The following is a 19,868-nucleotide window of genomic DNA, read 5'->3' as shown; positions in this document are numbered from 1 at the left end:
GATTACAAGAAATATAAACAGCAGGGGTTTTTTTTTGTTTTTTTTTTGTTTTTTTTTTGCATTTACATGGCAATCATCAGCTTCCCATGACTGCATCTTATTTCAGGAACTGCAACTTCCACATACCATACAATGTGATTCAATAACTAGAAGAACACAAGTTAAGAAAAGTCCTTCTGTACGTTGGCATTATGATCTTTCAGGAAGAAATAAAGTCTAAAATAAATAAGCCGTCAAAAAGAAAAAAATAATTGTTCCACTGGTCAGAAGGAATTCCTCTTCCAATCTCAAAACAGTTATAAAAAATACTCTCCATTTCCTGCAGTGTGGCACTTTTACCAGATCATCAAGAAGTAAAAGTGAAAAATATGGAGTACTATTAGCAACCTTCCTTTCTTTCTTTTAGACTGGCAAGTGTTTTTCTAGATAACCTGATTTATTATTATTATTATTATTTTCTCAGTTTCTGGAGTGCAGCTGATGGTAAAAACATAGAGGATGCTTGGAACATTTGCAAAGTCAGTACATCGCTGTAGTGTGCAATCCAGGAATTCTACCAGAAATTCTAAAGTGACCATGTAAGAAACCATTTCAACCCTACTTTTAAATAAGGACATTTAATTCATGCTTTTAAAAGAGTATATGTTTACTGAAGCTAGGAGATGTTAGCTAGAGAATTATTGGATAAGCTATCTAAGAGATAGGGTTTATTAAATCTTTCACTATTGTTGCTGTGTACACATTGACTGAGTGCTTCTACTATGTTACTAAAGTTGCTAATATGTTCTTATGAGAGGAAGGATGCCTTTGTTTTATTAATTATCTTTAAAAAGAATAGAACTAAAAATGAAAAAAATAAATTGTGAATTCAAAATTAATAATTTGATATTATTATTTAACACTTAAATAGTCAACAGAAAATACTTTTTATGAAGGTTTTAAGTTACTATATTGCATGAATTCAATAATATAGCAGAATATTGCTTTGCATTCTGATTTTGCTTTATAGCAATAATAATTGCTATAAGAGTTAGAAACATGCAGTATTTGAGTAGGGTAAAGCTGCACTGTGGACTTCCTTCACAGAATGCATGTATGGGGATGCTTCCTTAAACAAACTTCGCTGTTTCAGAACAGGATTATGATGAACTAATTGAGTATAACGCTAGAACAGTTTTAATATTCGGTTCCATAGACAGGCATAGGAGCAATGAAGGTTAAAACTTGCTGAGTGTACGGCCTTTAAATAGATCACATGACTGTTAAGACCTTGATAATTGTCATATTCAAAATAGTTGATTGAATGAGTTTTCTATAGGAATAGATGCTCCAGAAATACACCAACAACTAAATAAATAGGTAAGTGAAAAAAATAATTTGTTTCTTTTTCTAGTGGAAAATGGAGAAAACCCAATCAGGTGTATTGCTACCTGCTTCAATGTAGTTGACCATTTAATAAAACACACGAGTCTGTTATTGGAAATACCATGGGCAAAAGCCCAGCACGCATCAATGAATCTACTGTGATTTAAGACATCATTGTTTAATTATAAGGTCTGCAGAGACTCAGGAATACATTTTTACATGAATGTTCTTAAATGCTATCTCTTTTCTTTTAATGAAAATATTTCAGATCAACAATTGTTAAAATCTGAGTGACTGTACTTACATTAATTACTCATAAAATCACCTAGAAACATAACACTTCCAGTAAAGCATATGCTGGCTGTTTCAATGAGGTCTTATAATCATTCAGAGTGCTCAGCACAGCAGATCACCATTATGAAACTAACGTTGACTTGTATGTGGTAGCGAATAAGAATGGCAAATATTTTATTAAACAAATATTAAATGTTTGCAGAGAATCAAGGAGTATAATGAGCATTTAGCTAAACACAGTTCTCTATTGCCAGTGTTTTACTAAGTGCATCCCTTAATCACTAATTGAATCTAAGGGCACAACGGACAGCAAGTCTGGCAGTACCTGGCAGATGAAACCCTCTTTGCATTGGGGACTGCAAACTGCCCATGATGTTTGCTTTAACAGAGACAATTAGTGAATCTTAATCGTGGTTTAAGTCAGCTGTGCTGCTTTTTTTGCAGAGTCAAATGTATTTGAAGGGGCAGGATCTGTGCAGATCCAGCTTTTAGGATGGCAGTTGTAGAGGCAAAATTGGAAGTTGGCTTTTTCTGGAGGAGGCTGCCTATTTTATACAAAATATGAGCAGGGTCCAACAAAGCACCTGAGATAGATAGAAAAGCCATAGACAGAGCCACAAAGGCACATCTGAACACCTGATACTCTCTCCAGAGGAATAGTAGGGTCATAAACGGAAAGTGTTGCCTCAGCAGCTCCCACAGCTATAGCAGGAAGTCTGTTTTTCCAGGCCCTGGCAGAGAAGAAGAAATCAGCAGTGCCATAGAATAGAGCGTTGTCCCTAGGTAACTGTCTGCTTTGCTTTCTCCTGCATTCTGCATCAATTTAAGTGACCTTAGCAGAGAGCCTCTGTGGTCAATGTGCAGCTGTGACACACACACCATCCAACGAAAAAGTGTGAAACCTTGTAAGGCTGAATCTGCAAAAAAAGAACAATGTAAAAAAAAAAACTATTAAAAGTCACTGTTTCAATATTTTATAGCAAACATCAACATCCATTTAAGAGGATGCAGGACAGATACAATTAAAGTATGTTCTAGAAATGAAGATTTGGAGTTGCAATATGTGCAGCCTGGTTCCTCATATGATAATAGTACAAGCTCTTCTAAATCCAACTGCTCCAAATTTAATTGTTGAAGAAAGCTACAAACAGTAGGACTTTCTAAGGGATGATTTTAAAATTGTATATTTATATCTTCCTCCTTCGCTTTGCCAGGGAAAATCTTACTGTAGAAATATGTTGTGACTTTGTCAAACAAGCCCACACTCTGACCTAAAGTCCACAATTCCTAATTTGTTTGACCTTAATTAAAGAACTATCCCTCACATTGCAAAGTAAAGGTGATGAGGAAGAATGCAATGAACTAGTCTGTCAGTCAGGCAAAGAGAAAAGTAAGAAAGAAAATAGATGAAAAGCTGCTCAGGCGTTAAACGTTCTAAAGCTCTTATTGTCACTCATTTAGCTTGTAACAAACAATTTAATGTAGCTTGACATGGTCTATACATTTGTTCTTTACTAACTCTGAACAGATTAACATAGTTTTTTACAAGGCTGAGTAGCCAAGAATATATTTCTCATGCTTAAGTAGAACTTATTTTATTTGTTTTAATTTTGATTTATTCTAGCCCTTTTTATAAACTTATGCTCTGTTCTCTTATGCCTACAGATCAGTAATATGCTTCAGGCATTTTTTTACCTTCCTTTCCATTGGATCTAAGAAAACATTAATTATTCCAAAATATCAAGAGACTTTAAAATGTATTTTTGTCTTTCAATTTTTTTTTCCTAAATATTCCCAATATTATTTCCTAATTTGTTCCAAATATATATAAAACAGGTGGTTCCTCAAACATTGCTTAGGTATTTCACTTTTGAACATTCACCTTTTCTCACTTGATTAGGAAGAGATCTAGAGGCATAAATTTAAACCTTGCACTGAACGTGTGCTAGAGGCTGTAGAAGTCAACCTGAGGGAGTCAAATTTGTTTGTTAGAAGATCATGTAAATACTTTCATGCTTGTAGTTTTTTGTCTATAGCTTTTCTATGTCTTTATTTCTAGAAAGGAAATGACAAAAAATGTTTAACATTTTTTACATTTTGAAAACCCTAGTCCTTCATCTTCCTCTTTTCCTTAATCTCCCCTTATCTTTTCCCTTGCCTTGCCTTGCCTTCCTCCTTATCTTTTCCCTTCCCTTCCCTTTTCCCTTCCCTCTTTTCTTTTCTGGCATTCAAGTAGCATATGTCTGAACAGATCTGTGAATATGACAGGTATGTGTGAAACACAACTAGACATGAGAAATGGATTTGAACATAATTAAATAGACAAGTTGGATGTTCATATGGCTAGACTACTGAAATTTTCCAAATGTTGCCTTTTAAAACTGTATGTTGATCTGCATCTAAACTGTTTTATTTTGTTTGTTTGTTTGTCTTGTTTTTTTTTCCCTCTCAGGAAATATGCAAGAAAAGAGCTTCTGTTGAAGGCATTTAATCTTTCTGAAACTGAATTCTATTCATTTTCAATCACTTTCTCCTAGAAGAGTGATCACTAATTTTCAATCTTCCTTTTTTTTTTTTTTGAAAATAAATGCTGTCATTGACTTGAATTAATCTAGACTTCTTTTTCTGTAGAAAAATAGGAAAATGCTAAATTCCACTGTATTTTAGTCTCCATTTATATGTAGATTTTATGTTAAAAAATACTGCTAAAGGCTTTGATACACATTGTCTTCTATCTATCATAGCTGTTGAACATTAATTAATTAAAAGAATGTATTTCTACGCGGTGTAATTTAAGTAAGGTTTTATGATTTTTAAATGTGCTTAATTTATTCAGTTGCAGTAAATGGTAATGTTTCTCAGAAAAGACTGAATCTATCTATTCTATCTATCTAGACAGGAATCTATCTATCTCTAACAAAAGACTACATCTGCTTTTTTTTTTTTTTTCAAGAAAGGCAAGATAGATTCCTTCCCCTGCCCCCCCACCCCCGCCCTTTATTTTCTTTTCTTTCTTTTTCTTTTCTTTCTTTTATTTTCTTTCTACTACTAGCACTGAATTATGTCATGAATTATGTTAATGAACGTAATGTATCTTAGAAGTTGCTCTGACTGAGCAGTTGGACAAATGATCCCACTTCCAATCTAAATGATTTTGTAATTCTATATCCTATTATTATTAATTTTCTCACATGTCATTCTTATTTCTTCTTAACTAGTGGGCAGTATGTTACATTAATTTGAAATATAAGCATTTTGGGGAAAATTACATAGGACAGACAAATCACTAACCAACACATTATATATACATACATACATACATATATATATCTATGATTAAATGAAAGTTATGTTTAAATCAAACCAGTTGTTTAATTCATTATCTTATTAAATGGTTGAAAACTCAATCTGCAGAAAAATGTCAGTTAATAAAGTTTCCAGACATCTCCTACCAAACTTTTTCTTCTATCTTTATTCTTTACAATGAGTTATCAAAAAGAATAATCAGCTGTATCTTTGTTTGATGAGAATGCTTCAAAATTAGTTGGTGGTTCAAGTATAAAAAGAAAAAATCTTTATCTAATTTAGAAACTGACTGTCACCCAAGCCTAGACAAAAGTCAGCTAAAGCTGATTGGTGGTCAACATTCCAATGTGCCAATCCATTGGGATTCATTTAAGAAATTAAATATTTAAATTATAACTGTCCATATTTACATTAAGAACTGCTATTTCTTTGCAGCTGGTTTTCAGATGTGTTGAGCATATGGTGAATCCAACTATCTACAAACAAATACTCCATTGCACAAAAGATAAATAAATAACATCTCAGTGTCCTAGCATATTGCTGTCCATTTCCGTAATGAATATGGCACTTATTTCCTTCCACCCATGGCACATTTTCAGGTAAAATGGACAGTGAAATTTAATTCTGGAAGCACTTCAGACATTGAAAGTAATTGTTCACAAATCTCTAGCTTAAAGCACATACAAATTTATGTAAATATATATCAGACTGGTCCTGGCAATTTACTCATGTCACTCTCATCACTGCCCCTGACTTACTTCATTACTCAAGAAGAACAGCCTAAATCCAAGACTAATCTCTAATTTTAAAATCTTCATTCCCTTCTGACAGGGGATCAGACTTCCTTCACAACTTGTCACCCCTTATTGCAATTCTCATTAGACATCTTTCACTGGGATGCATCATGGAACTGCAGAATAGTTTGGAAGTCAACAGCAAAAGAAAAGAAATTATGTCACCTACAGACAAGACTCTTTGAACATCTAAGAAGAGGATTCTGTAATACTTAAAATGCTACATTTGTATTTTGGCCATCAGTTGATTAAGTGACATATTCTAAGACACTGCTAAGCCTTACATGTCTCTAAAAGAGATCTGGAAAGATATTTAATTACCTCATAAAATGGAGACTGAACTGTTAAGATAGAGAATGCATAGAAGGAAGGAAATGTGACTAGTGGAAACAGTCTCCATACAGCAAGTCTACAAGGAGAGTAATGTTGTGGATGCTAACTGATACAGCTGACATTTGGAGATATGATTGCTACTGGAGTCCCACATGAACCATTCTAGTGTGGTGAAAGACCCACTGTCCAGGAGTTCCTTTAAGATACAACAACTCTTAAAGTTATCATTACAAAGTTCCATCTGCAAACATCCACAACAGAAAGACTAACCATCTTAAATATACCAATGCTCTAGTCTAGAAAGAATTTAACAGTTTGGATTTCATTAATGAAAAAGACCCTAACGGAATTATGAATTTAGTGACAGCGTTTCCAACATACTTATGTGTGTGTTATGACTACTACTTTGTCTTTATTAATAAGAATGTGTCTGTGTTATTTTACAGTAAATTTACAAAATACATAATTATTAACCCCAAGATACATTTCTGCACCAAGTAAAATATATGAAAGATAATATCTGGCAGGTTTTTGATCACACAGCTTCTGATTTTTATTAATGCTAATACTCTGTCACTCAGGTGTTATCCATTTTGATAGATTTATACATCTCAGAAAATACACTTTCAGTTTCTTTATTGAAAGAAAATGGAAGTCAGATAAAAGACTACAGCTATCGAATCTCAGGAGCTTGGCAGAGATTACACAGCTTCTGCTGAACACTAACACATTAGTGCAAATAAAACTTCAAGGTAATTCTATTTGGAGATCGAGTATTGGGTACTGAAAATAGTAATTAGGCCAGCTAGTGTGGATGATTAAATGAAGGTTTCTTATAGTGGATCCCAAAAACCTATTAAGGCTTCAGAGCAGTGAAAATACACAGAGAGAGTCAAATTTGCCTTGATATTTTTTTTTCCAAACGAGAGAGATGCTTGTGAAACTTTATGTTTCCTGATGCTTTCAGAAGCTACAATCATCATCTACTCAGCACCTGTGGTCATATTAGCAACAATAAATATACAGTTTGGTAGTTTTTCAAATTCATGAAGTAACAGTCACTTCCACTTACCACTTCTCAGAAAAAATGCCATTAGCAAGAGGACTATTTCACTGAGCATAGGCACAAAACTATAGAATAAAATCTTCTTTCTTTCCCCATTCTTTCCCCATTCTTTCCTTCCTTCCTTCCCTCCTTCCCTCCTTCCTTCCTTCCTTCCTTCCTTCCTTCCTTCCTTCCTTCCTTCCTTCCTTCCTTCCTTCCTTCCTTCCTTCCTTCCTTCCTTCCTTCCTTCCTTCCTTCCTTCCTTCCTTCCTTCCTTCCTTCCTTCCTTCCTTCCTTCCTTCCTTCCTTCCTTCCCTCCCTCCCTCCTTCCTTCCTTCCTTCCTTCCTTCCTTCCTTCCTTCCTTCCTTCCTTCCTTCCTTCCTTCCTTCCTTCCTTCCTTCCTTCCTTCCTTCCTTCCTTCCTTCCTTCCTTCCTTCCTTCCTTCCTTCCTTCCTTCCTTCCCTCCCTCCCTCCCTCCCTCCCTCCTTCCTTCCTTTCCTTCCTTCCTTCCTTTCCTTCCTTCCTTCCTTCCTTTCCTTCCTTCCTTCCTTTCCTTCCTTTTCCTTCCTTACTTCTTCTTTCTCTCTTTTTTTAAGAGTTGACCATGATAACACTTCAGCTGTAAATTTCTAGGATTCTTTTTTTCATTTTTTTTCTGAATTCAGATTGAGTGCTGAATATTTATTTTATTTATTTTAAGCTAGGCAGATGGCCTATTTTGGGTGCCTACGCGATGTGTTACAGTTCCTAGACACTAAAGTCAAGCCCACTTGGAAGTCAAAGTTCCCTTTGTAGGCAGTCATGCTGCCTGTGCACTCAGTAAAGAAAATTAAATATCTTTACAGAGAAATTCAGAAAGCCTGGGGAAGATGTATATCCTTCTCCACTGACTGTACAGAATCCTTGACTGTATAAAAAAACACATTACTCTCCATGACTCAGTGGTTCTGCACACTGAATGGAATATTCACAAAAGAAAAGATAGACTCTATAGTCCCCTTCAGTTTTTTGGGGATTATTTCCATGTAAAAAATTGCAGCTCTTCATAAGTGTTTGCAGACTTTGAGTTTTGTTCTTCACTATATAAAAACTCAAGTATTAAAATGAGATCAAGATAGGGTTTGCCCTCCAGAACATGTATTTCTCAAATGTTTCCTGGCTAGTATCCTCAGGTTATCTTAAATAAATAAATAAATAAATAAATAAATACCTTGTTCCTTTCAGCCTCTAGATTAAAAATGTTGCATATGGTATGCAGTTAAAATGGCTGTCTGATTCTTAGGTCACAAGTACTGATTTGAAAATATGATAGATGATGATGTAGATTTGTCATATATGTTCTCCACAAGCATGGTGCAGGACCTTGTACTTTTAAAATAAATACACAGCATAAATAGTATTATCATGAAATCAGGTGTAATAAACTGGATTACACATTCAAATGTTAGAGCCCTAGTGAAGCATATTAATCAAAATCAAATCTTATTTTGTAATGATAACAGACTGCCAGGTCCAAATCAGAGAATCCTTACTCACAAATCAACATAAAACACAGGGAAAACAAGATGGATTGGACTCTGAGCTGTAATTAAGGCAATTCAGACTAAACAGCCTGTCAGCTGTGCTGTTCCTCAGAACTTTGCAGGTTCTAGGAGGGAAAAGCAGAGCCCCTCTTTCTGTTTGCAGTGTACAGCTTCAGAAATCCCTGTGATGCTATTAATCCAATTTAGTATGAGACTTTTGCCACCAGCGTTCCAGCTGTCCTTCCTCTTAACTCATCTGGTGCAGGCCATCTGTGCACAAATGAATTACAAAAACAGAGGGGAAGAAATTTAGGAGCAGCGTCAATGAAAAGCAAGTGCAAATGTTGAAACAAAAGCCTTACTATACCATCATCAGAGTGGGATGTCAGCTGTACAGTAATGCTGCAGATGATGACAGCATATTTCTAAGCAACCTGGACACTAATTCAGACAGAGGCTTCATTAAGCTAACTGGATGTGCTAAAGGATTCCCTTTGGGTACATCCAGAGAGGTGCTGACGTCCTTCTTGCGTTGCAAAGAGATGTGACGCAAATCAGGAGAGCTGAATTCCAGGCACTACCCTGTCATTAAATGCTTTGTTCTCAGACACTCTTGCAAAGGAGTCTGCTAGGACATAGCATAGGACTCTTCTTTTTTGTAAAGGGAAAATCTTGTATACAACAAGCAGGAGGGCCATAAGAAAAAAAAAAAGTTTTTGATAAATCAACTCAGAAATAATAGAGTTTTACAGTGAGCAAGAAACTGTCCACGTGTCATGGTGCAGCTTGGACTGGGGCTCCCAGAGAGGAAGAGTCCCCTCACTACTGGGGCCAGTCACATGTGCCCTGAGGGAGCAGGGAATCCCCTTCTTTCTTGATGTGCGAGGTCAATTTTCACTCATTTGCTTGCTAAATTTGTGCCATTTATACAATGGGTGCTCTCTGGTAGTTCATTCAGACCATATGCTGAACAAGTTTGGGGCATTGTTAATCCACTGCATTATAACACCTGTAATTTTAATCATATATATTCTCTTCTTATAGAAAGTAGGGAGTTTGCTGGAAAAGACTGATAGGATCTGGGCACATAGCCTTTCCTTTCTTGCACCTCAAGGACAATCATTCATTAGTTGTCCTCTCAGACACACAAAAGCTAGGTCTAAGTATAAAGGAGTGGACTTGAGAATACTTTCAAACTGTCCAGAAAAGAAACACAATTGTCTCTCAATTCCAAGCCCTTTGTTTTGCACACGGAGCAAAGTGAGGCAAGGTGGCTGGAAGGAAGCTGTGTCTTAGAGGAGCAGAAGTCCTTGCAGTAGTTCCAGACGTTGCTTGGGCTCGATTCAGCTGTTTGATTCAAATCTTCCCCTTTAAACAACTTACTTATCATTTTCCTTCTTTCTCTTATCCATGACCATGTTCACTGAAAATGATCAATCAATTCAATAATACACAATCAGGTTTGCTCCAAAATAATCTCTTCATCATATATGTGTATATATATGTATATACACATGTGTGTATGTGCGTGCATATATATATATATATATACACATGTATATAAGAAAATATTTACATTTGGGAGACAATTTTATCAATTTTATTTTTATTCTTTGATCATCAAAGCTACAACTTTGTGCTGTTAAAAACAAGAGGCCAACAATTAAAAAATACCATATTCCAGTAGTGCACAGAATAGAATGAAGAGACCAGGAGGAAATGGCATCTGACCAAATAGTTTATCTGTGGAAAAGAGATAAAATCTTGCTCCCAAACAGTATTCCATAAAATAGCATGATGGTGTTTTTCACATTATCTTTGAGTTGTTGTGGTTACTGTCAAAACTGAGAAGTGTTTGATTTCTTTACCTTTTTTTTTTTAATCTTGGGAACAAAACTTTGGTTTTCCTTGGACCTAATGATAACTGTAAAAAGCTGGGCAAAGAAGAAAATATTTGATTTTTAACATGCAACTAGTAATGTCTGTTTCATCAGTTCTTCTTAGGTGAATCTAGCATTTCTTTGCTTTGAATGCTTTTAAGTATTATCAAATTATTACTGTCTGAACATTCTAATATGTCTTATGGGAAAACAAGATTGTGTTTTTGTAACCTTTATTTCAACTCTTAATTTAATGCTGTTCAAAGTTATAATCACCAAGAGGTTTTTATCAAAGTCAATCTGATAATGAAAGACTAAAATAAAAGTCATTTGTAGATACACTAGATAGCATTAATTTATTTCCTTGAGAAACCCATTAAATTTATAATCAATATATCATAAGAGCAACCTAGAATTTTACCAGCACAGTTCACATGCCTTAACTCAACCTAAGATTTTTTTCCCAGCTTTATCTCGCTACTGGTTTTGATATACTGATCATTATCTGATCATATATAGTGATCTTTTCCCCATTTGCAAATTTTCTTTTTCATTTGCAAAGTGATTGTTCAGAGGTGTACATTGAGCATTTCAAAAAAAGGCAATGAGTAGGGATATAAAGTCAAAGATGGTAAGAAGCAAGAATCCAGCAAGGATTTTTTCCTCTCTCCACAGCAGAATTTGCTGGAGCTCTTTGCAACAGTTGTTTCAGGATGTAAGTGGAATTTTGCCATTTGATTTTACCAAGTCTAGAGAGAAATTCTTGAGCATAATACTGCTGCTGCAGGAAAGAAATCCAAGCAACTTCACATGTACGAAGATTTATTAGTGTGGTCTGTAGCTGATGACATACATCAGTGCTAATAATGGAAGTTACTTTGGAGGAAGAATAATAACATAGAAGAAAGACAGAGCAGGAGACAAAGAGTGAAAGGGAAACAGAAGGTGAAAAGAGAAATGACAAACTCCCCAGTAGCTGGTCTGGGAGTGATGGAGTCTCAAAGGAGCATCCTCCTCTGGGGAATCTCTCCAGTGCAGGAAGCGATGAGGATGAAGATGACAAGGATGATGGTGGTGATGATTTTTTCTCCTTCCTTTTCCCCTGCTACTACATGCTCTTTGGGAGGCCTGGGACCTTCTTAGACTCTTTACTAGTTGCTGCAGCTTATGGCTCTGTTGGCACTGGTTGGAGCATGCCAATCCACTTACATGCATATTGATTGTCTGTTAAGCTTCTGTGCATGAGTACTATTAGATAATATTTATCAATTACTTAAATGACTACTATCAGTCTGTCATATGCCAAGTTTGTTTCCTTCTAAAGAGGAGGGAAAATTATACCAGTGGTCATCCCTTTGGGTAAGCACTCTGGGTAAGCACTTCTATGTCAGCTTAGCTGAAAGGCTACAGAGCTGCAAATGGCAGACTCTTAGCATTACTAGGGCTAAGAAAACTCAGCCACTGTGCAACAGCACCTGCTATTTTGTAATCATGCCCATGGCTGTATTTTGCAGCAGAGAAATTTACTCTGCCTGTATTTACTCTGTCTTGTTATTTTTCCCTCAAAACTAAAATTCACACTTAACTCTCTATGCTATATTATTTTTTAATATGATAATAATAGAAAATGAAAGTACAGAGAAATGCCAATGATTAATTTCAGTAACAGAATTAATTACTATTCAACTCCACATCTATGAGATCTATGGAGTGGGCACCATCTGTATGTGCTCAGAGCTTAAATTTTAACCTAGGGATAGCATTTGTACTATCAACTTTAGTTTTCCCTTTAAATGATGTATGGATTAAATCAGTTTATTAATATAATATGCTGAACTAACTAATATAAACATGACAATTATTCTCAACTTACATTGAATATTAATGTCAGAAATAACAGAGTAACCCAACATCTTGCTTTGAAAATGAATTGCAAGGCAATTAATAAGAGCCAATTTGTTGTTAAGTCAGAAGAAGAGTACTCTGAAATGTAGTGTTTGTGCAGGCAACTGTTCACTTCAAAAAATTGATTGGGATGCTTCCTTCAAGTGTGTAATGAGAAACATTGACATTTGCAGTTCAGTTGTTTGAAAAGTTAAAGCAGCAAAACTGTAGAGGCTAGAGTTCTGAAACTGTTTTCTTTGGTTGGTTTATCAGCTCAATTATTAAGAATTGTTTAGGTTTTTCATTGTATCTCTGTGTTCAATGGGATGAGAAAGAGACTTCATTTTAGTGATCGCTGCCAGATTTTACTTCAAGTACCAAACTTAATATATTTTTAAACTGATCTGATCTTTCTTTGTGTGTGAATTTAGGTATGATATGCTGCTTTCTTAACAGAATTGTAATGTTCTTTGAACTTTCATTCCTTGTTGTTAAGATGTGTACATATTCAGACTGGAAGATTAAAGATATATATTTTGTTTTAAACAGGTGTCTGTTTCTGTTATATGTGTGTGTTTGTTTCCTGAATATGCAATATTTATTAGTGACAATGAAACTGTAGATTTCATAACCATGACAATTGTTTTCTACACACATGCTGGTTAAATCATCTATGAATTCTACAGAAAATCTACCATTGCTTTATTCTCATTTTGCTGGAGTTTTTTGGATGGCAGGTTACACTGGGTTTACCATGGCAAAACTGACTGAGATCTGGAAAAGGACTTATGGCTAACAGGTAATGATTTCCATTTTTTCCATTTTTTCCAAGGGTTTTCCATTTCTTCCATTTCCATAACAAGTTTATGTGATTTTAATGTATTTATAAAAGGTAAGCACCTTTCCTCAAAATGGTAGTTTAAAGCCATTTTGCTTTCTTTTCTTGTTTTACGCTCATCTTCCTGTGTTGAAAGCAAGTATAGGGAATCAGAATCTTTGCAAAAAAAATTATCATGTTTATTAATGTTATATAAAACCCATCTCTGTATGAAAAAAAAAAAGAAAAAAAGAAAAAAAAAAAAGAAATGTGTTCAAGCTTCATAGATTATCATAGATTATCCACTCTGGGTCTTCCGAGATATGTCTGAAGTCTTGGTCCTAAAGTCTAAGAATACATAATGAATTTCAGATTTCAGATTTCATTACAAAGAAAAAAGAGAAAAAGTAGTCTTCGAGAATGAACAACACTGAAGATATTAATCAACTGCTAGAGGCTTGAACTGTAGTTCAAGCAACAGAACTGCTCTGTTTTTTGTAGTATGTTGATAATACCAAAGATCACTGTTCTACCACTGTTACCTTTGGAGCCTCTCTCTCCAGGTGTGAGACTCCCTATTGCCCTTATGGTGGTTAGCCAGTGACAGAAGAGTAGATCTGAACAACTTAATACAGTATTTAGCAAACTTTAGTGCTTTGTAATTGTGTTCCAAAATGAAAAAGACAATTTGCTAACGAACCACAAATAGAATTGCTGCACTTCCCAACCCTTTTGACCTCATCCCTTTCCCACAGAGTGAAGAGGTAAGACAAAAAGTGGAAAAGGTTGTGAGAAAGGTGATGTTCTAAAGGAACAGCTTCTGTTAGTGATGCTTCCCAAAGACACATGAGAGTGACTCTCAGTCTCATGTGGGTGCAGGATTTTGTGATAAAGGGTTCAGGGTGAAAGACATAGACACTGTGAACTGGAATGATAGTGGGTTTTTTTGTTTTGTTCTTGTTTTCCCCATGCTTAAGTGTCAGTCTGTCATACATACTCACATAAGAATCTGTGTTGCTTCCTTACATGAATATGAATTTTCCATTTTTATGCCTCAGCTTTCTCCAGGATAGTGCTGAAAATAACATTAAAAAATAAAACTTATGAAATATGCATGCCATTTTTTCATTTTGCAGGCTTTTAGCTGCACGTGCTGATTTTACCCTTGAAAATCCATTATACAACCTTCACCTTCTACAAGGATGATTTTAAAGTCTCTATTATAGTATATCGCCTTGTTGCTAACTGACTGATATGATAAAAGCTTTCCTAAAATACCTTGACAATCTCAAGAAAAGATATTTTAAAATAAGTAATCGGAAGCCAAAATGTTTTATGTGCTTAAAGCATTTTGATAAGTGTTTAATTGATGCTGAGGAACATGGAAAGTTTCTGACAGAATTATATGACTTGTGTTCTCTGTGTTTTTTTGCAGATGTACTCATGAGTCCATATGGAAGATTTTAATATTTATTATGTTCCTAGCTAGTGTGGAGATGATACATGAAACAAATTTTTCACAATTCTAGTGCAAATGAATAGTATTTGTCTTGTTCTAATACTTTAGAGTGTAGGCATGGGTTCATATACTGAAAATCCGTACTTTCCCAGATACGCCTTGTTTCCAGGACTATCTTGAGTACTGTCTAAAAGGCAATGAACAGATGGGTAAGAAACTAGAAAAATTAAGCCAGATCTAGCTCTTTATTAGCAGTATTTAAAAAGGAAAAATAAATGTTTTACCTTTTACTAGATACTTAAGTATTTGAATATTGGACTTTCTGGCAGTGCAGTAATTTCTGTCCATCTTATTTACATCAATTTGCAATGATGACACAATCATTTCCCTCCACTTATCATTTCCTAGACATACATTGACATAGAACCAACAATATGTTAGAAAAATATGATTATAAGTGGAGGGAAATGATTGTGTCATCATTGTAAATTGATCTCTTAAAAAAGTCAACATACATTAAGTAACTTAATTCAGCTATCCTTCAATTTCTTGAGCCCATAAATTCTGCCCCCTCGTACTCTTTTGATAACTCCAAGATATCTTTTTTTTTTTAACTTATTGAAACGTTTAATACAAATATTTCTTTACTTTCCTGCTTTTGTCAGTGACATGATCGTCCTGATGGGATAAGGTTTCAACTAGCCTTGTTTTTTACTAATTATTACACAGTAACAAAAAGGATTTTTTTCTGAGCAGACCATAATTCCCTTCTTCCTTAGAGCATACGGATCCAAGACGGCCTGATCAGTCACTGACTGCCAATAGTAGACTGTGAAAACAAACTCCAGAATGATATTAATCACAAGTAAACACATTCACAGGACTGAAAATATAAAACTCAAAAAGACTGTAGGAGTTCTCAGTGTAAGTTAAGCATACATTTTTTGACTGAAAGTGTTCAATGTAAAATGACTTGAGGAATCAGTTTAAAATTAATGAGACATGCACAGTTGAGATGTCTTTATAGGGCTACATTTTTACATACTATTGTATCATCATCTGCATAATTTTTATCAAGAGGTCGGGAAGATGTGTGTGTTCACTGGAGAGTTTTGCTGACAGTTCCTGACCCATTTGTACAGAGGCCTAAGGCCTCTATTTTGCCTTTGCCTTTATTTAATTCTATAGTTCCCCTACTCTCACCCTGGCCCAACCTGATGGAGTCATACTCCATTGACTGCAGTGTAAGTATTGTTATAGACTTTTAATTAATAAGCTTCAAAAATGCATTTGCATTAATAGAACAGGGTGGTATTAGCACCATTTTGAGGCCTTCATAGTTGAATATGACATTCTTGAAATGTATGAGTTAAGCCTGGTAGCTCTACCCATACAATGAGATGCCTAAAGGTGCATTTTATATATATATATATATATAAATATATACATACATATATGTATATGTATGTATGTATATATATATAAAATTCTTTTCAAGCCAGAGTGTTCAATTGTCATATCTATGCACTAGCTCATCATAAGAGGGCTGACTGAATTTCATTTTATCTATCTGTACCATACATTTGACTCATCATAGCTGAGTCTTCCTTAGTATTATACCAGAAGATGGGCAACCAGCAAGTTGTGAGCCTGGCTAATTTGACAAACATCTTTAGTCAAAGCAGGACACAAAGATGTCTCTAGTAGAATTTCTCCAGGTGACAGATACAACTTCATTATGGTCTCCAACTCTGTAGACCTTTTCAAGTAATTTTAAAACCCAAATGAACATAAAACTCCCTTCATAGGCCTTATACAAGAGGACTAGTTCAGTGTTATGAGATTTTAAATTTTCTCAGTCTTACATAGAAACTATATTTAAGCTAAGCATATTATTCATATGTGTTGATTAAAGCACATTTGATCATTTCAGTTATAAAAGTTTCCTCCCACTGCTTACAGGAGCAGCACATTATCGTGTCAACTACTAATTTTCCAGAGTCTGTGCATGACTGCTGGATCAACCATTTTATTCTACACAACACACTTTGCAATGTCCACTATATTATGCAATTTTTAAGAAATATTCTGCAGCAGACCAATTTAAATTTCCATAATTTTAACAATAGAAAGGGAAAACTCCTAGCTCAGGGCAAATACAGAAATATTGCAGACCAAAAACAGTGGATGAGCCTCTGCCGAAGTAGTCAATGATGCTTGAAAAGAAGATTCTTAGGAAAGAAAACAACCTGGAAGGGAGGAAAATGGAAAAAAAGAAATGTTTGAAGCAAAGCCAAAGTTACATGATGACAAAGCCATGTCGGACATACTCTCATAAAACATATGCATATCTATTTCTAATGATTCTTAAGAATTTCAATACAGAGAAAGTCATGTTTTGTTTCGTTACCCTTTACTTCCTCGTAAGTCAAAGCAACAACTTAAGAACAGTTAATAGTTTTTGTGTTCTACTGTCTTCATAACAGGAAGGGATTTGAGCATAGGAATTGCCATTACCAGAATCTGAGTATGTATGACCGTGTGTTTTTTCAGCGTAGCTTTTGTATTCATATTAATCATATTACCCATACTATTGATCTCCCTACAGTGTGAAGTTTCTAAACATCAACATTAAAAAATTTACAATTTCAATTATTTTTACCCATAAAGCTGCTAGGCTGGAACTTAAGCATTATAGATGACACCTCATCTTTCAAGATAGTAAATCAAATCCTTTCATTTGGTAGGAAAATGTAATCTGTAGTCCAACGAAACTTGCATTAGTTTGTTCCAAGTTCAGTTAAAAAACAAACAAAGAAACAAAAGCCTGCAAGAAATCATTTTATTAATTGAGCATATAGTCTCAATTACTTCAATAAATTCATGACTGCAGTGAGCACAAAGATGCTGCATCAGACCGAGGCCTAGAATTGACAGTGCTCAAGTTTTTATGGTGTCACTATTTTTAGAGAGTCCTGTTTTAGATATATTTATTAAAAAAGTATTATTTTTTGTTCTTTTGTGAACATGAAACTATAACATGACTACCTGGATTTAGAACCAGCTCCCATTGCAAAATTTTCCTGTTTTCATTTGGGTACATGGGTTATTTTCTTTAAGCTTGTGTATGTACTTGATACCAGCAAAAAAAAAATAGACTGAAATGTCTAACACAACTACACAAATACTTTGAGCAGAGGAAAATTAAGACTTTGATGACCTCAAGCGATACTCAAAGTCTAAAACTGGAAATACAGCTTTCAGCTGATTCACTTCCATTTAAGCATTTCTTTGCTTTTAAAATCTTTCTAAAAACAGTCCTGAAATGACATTCCACAACCCACTGTTATCTAACCTTTTTGCTTTCCTGACATAGTTAGAATACCTTCTTTTACATTACATGAATTAACAAAGGCACTGCTGATTGATTGAACTTCCTCAAGATAGATGTGTGCAACATTATCTAACAGAAATTAGTCAGGAAAAACTTTGTATCATTTACTTTCATTGAATTCTTTTTCACTCCATCTTGTTTTCTTGACCACATAATTTCTTTACAAGTCAGAAATATTTATAGATTTTTTTTCATTTCTTCTGATGTATCTGCATTTTTTTTCAATTTATTTCTTCTATAAAATTGTTGTAAATGTTAATAATGGAAAAAAAATCATTTTGTAGGAAAATATAGCATATTAAGTGTTATATGCATACTGCTTTGATGGACAATATACCATGGATGAAACCAGTCTTTGTAGTGCTGCTTTGAAGATTAAACCACAAATATTTTTAATAATAAGTCATTAATTAAAATATGCATGTGCAAAATTAATTTTGTTTCAGTATGACTGCAAATAGATGTAATATACTTAAAAAGAAATTTGACTTTTCTTAAGATGAAATACAGACAAGTTTTAATGCTTGTTTAAGTTTTCAAGGATACTCATTATTATGCAAAGAATGGCTGCGGTAAGTTTTCTTTCCTATACTTTGGAAAGAAAATTATCATGGAATTTACTTACAGTAATCAGAGGTAGCAAAAATCTAGGCTATTTCCTCTTGAATATTGTGGGATCTGTTGGACTGACTTTGATATTTAAGGCATCTAAGGTGGCTCCGAGATTTTATCTGTCCAACAACCCATCTCCAAACATTGTCATTGGTCATTGGTGAATATGTCCTGAATAAGTAAGACAATTAACCAGCTTTTAAACAACTTCTTTTTTCACAGTTTGAATATCCTTAGAAAGGACTTAGAAGCAGGTTTGTTCTTATATACTGTCCCCTCAGAAGGGGCAATATAGAGGACTTGAGGACTGATCCTGTTCTGACTAGCATTAAACCTATTTCACCTCTGTCATCTGTAAAAGAAGTTCTAAAAAACAATCCTCTATATCTGGAGGACACTAACTGTGACTTTACTTCTACTGAGAGCATCATAAATAGATGGTCTAAACACAAAGAATGACAAATGGTAAATTTGAGTTAAAGTACAGATTCCTTCATTTTCATTTCCCCCCCCCCCCTTTTTTTTTTTTTACATTAAAGCCTCTCAGAATGTTTTCTTCTCTGCATGTGTATTAGTTTTTACATGATCTTACTTTTACATGACTAAATACTCTTCAAGGTATCATTGAAATGTTGAAATGACCTTCACAGTTGATTTTACTTCACTATATCCTTTACAAGAACATGAAAATGCTGATATTTAAAACATATATATAAGCCTGAAAATGTCTAACCAAATAAATTAAGTGTTATTCTCTATTTGCACTCAGAGAGAAATAAAGTGAAAATGGGAAGAGACCAAATAGAATAACTGATGGTAATATTTAATTTTTGTAAGCAATTAAACTGTTCAGATTCGTTGATATTCAGTGAGTCTATCCACTTACTTACCTTTTGCAAGCACATATGAGTATTACATCCCATCCCAGCTTGTAGATCCTCTGAAGACTATAATTATGACATAGCTCATTGATTATGTACCTTATGTTGAATATTATTTAAGAATAATGGGCAACATTCAGAGTGGAAAAATAATAGAAAAACATATCTACTGGCATAGGACATAAATCCTGCTCCAATGAATGAGCTGTTGTTATTTTTCAGTACACAGAAATTTCATTGGTTTATTTCAAACCACTCTGACAGACAATTAAAAAGATCC

The sequence above is a fragment of the Tinamus guttatus genome, unplaced genomic scaffold (genome assembly GCF_059628265.1).
Source record: "Tinamus guttatus ecotype Peru unplaced genomic scaffold, ASM5962826v1 Tinamus_guttatus_pri_ptg000134l, whole genome shotgun sequence".
Lineage (NCBI taxonomy): Eukaryota > Metazoa > Chordata > Aves > Tinamiformes > Tinamidae > Tinamus > Tinamus guttatus.
The sequence above is the reverse complement of the archived record's forward strand: the minus strand, read 5'-3'. Positions refer to the sequence as shown.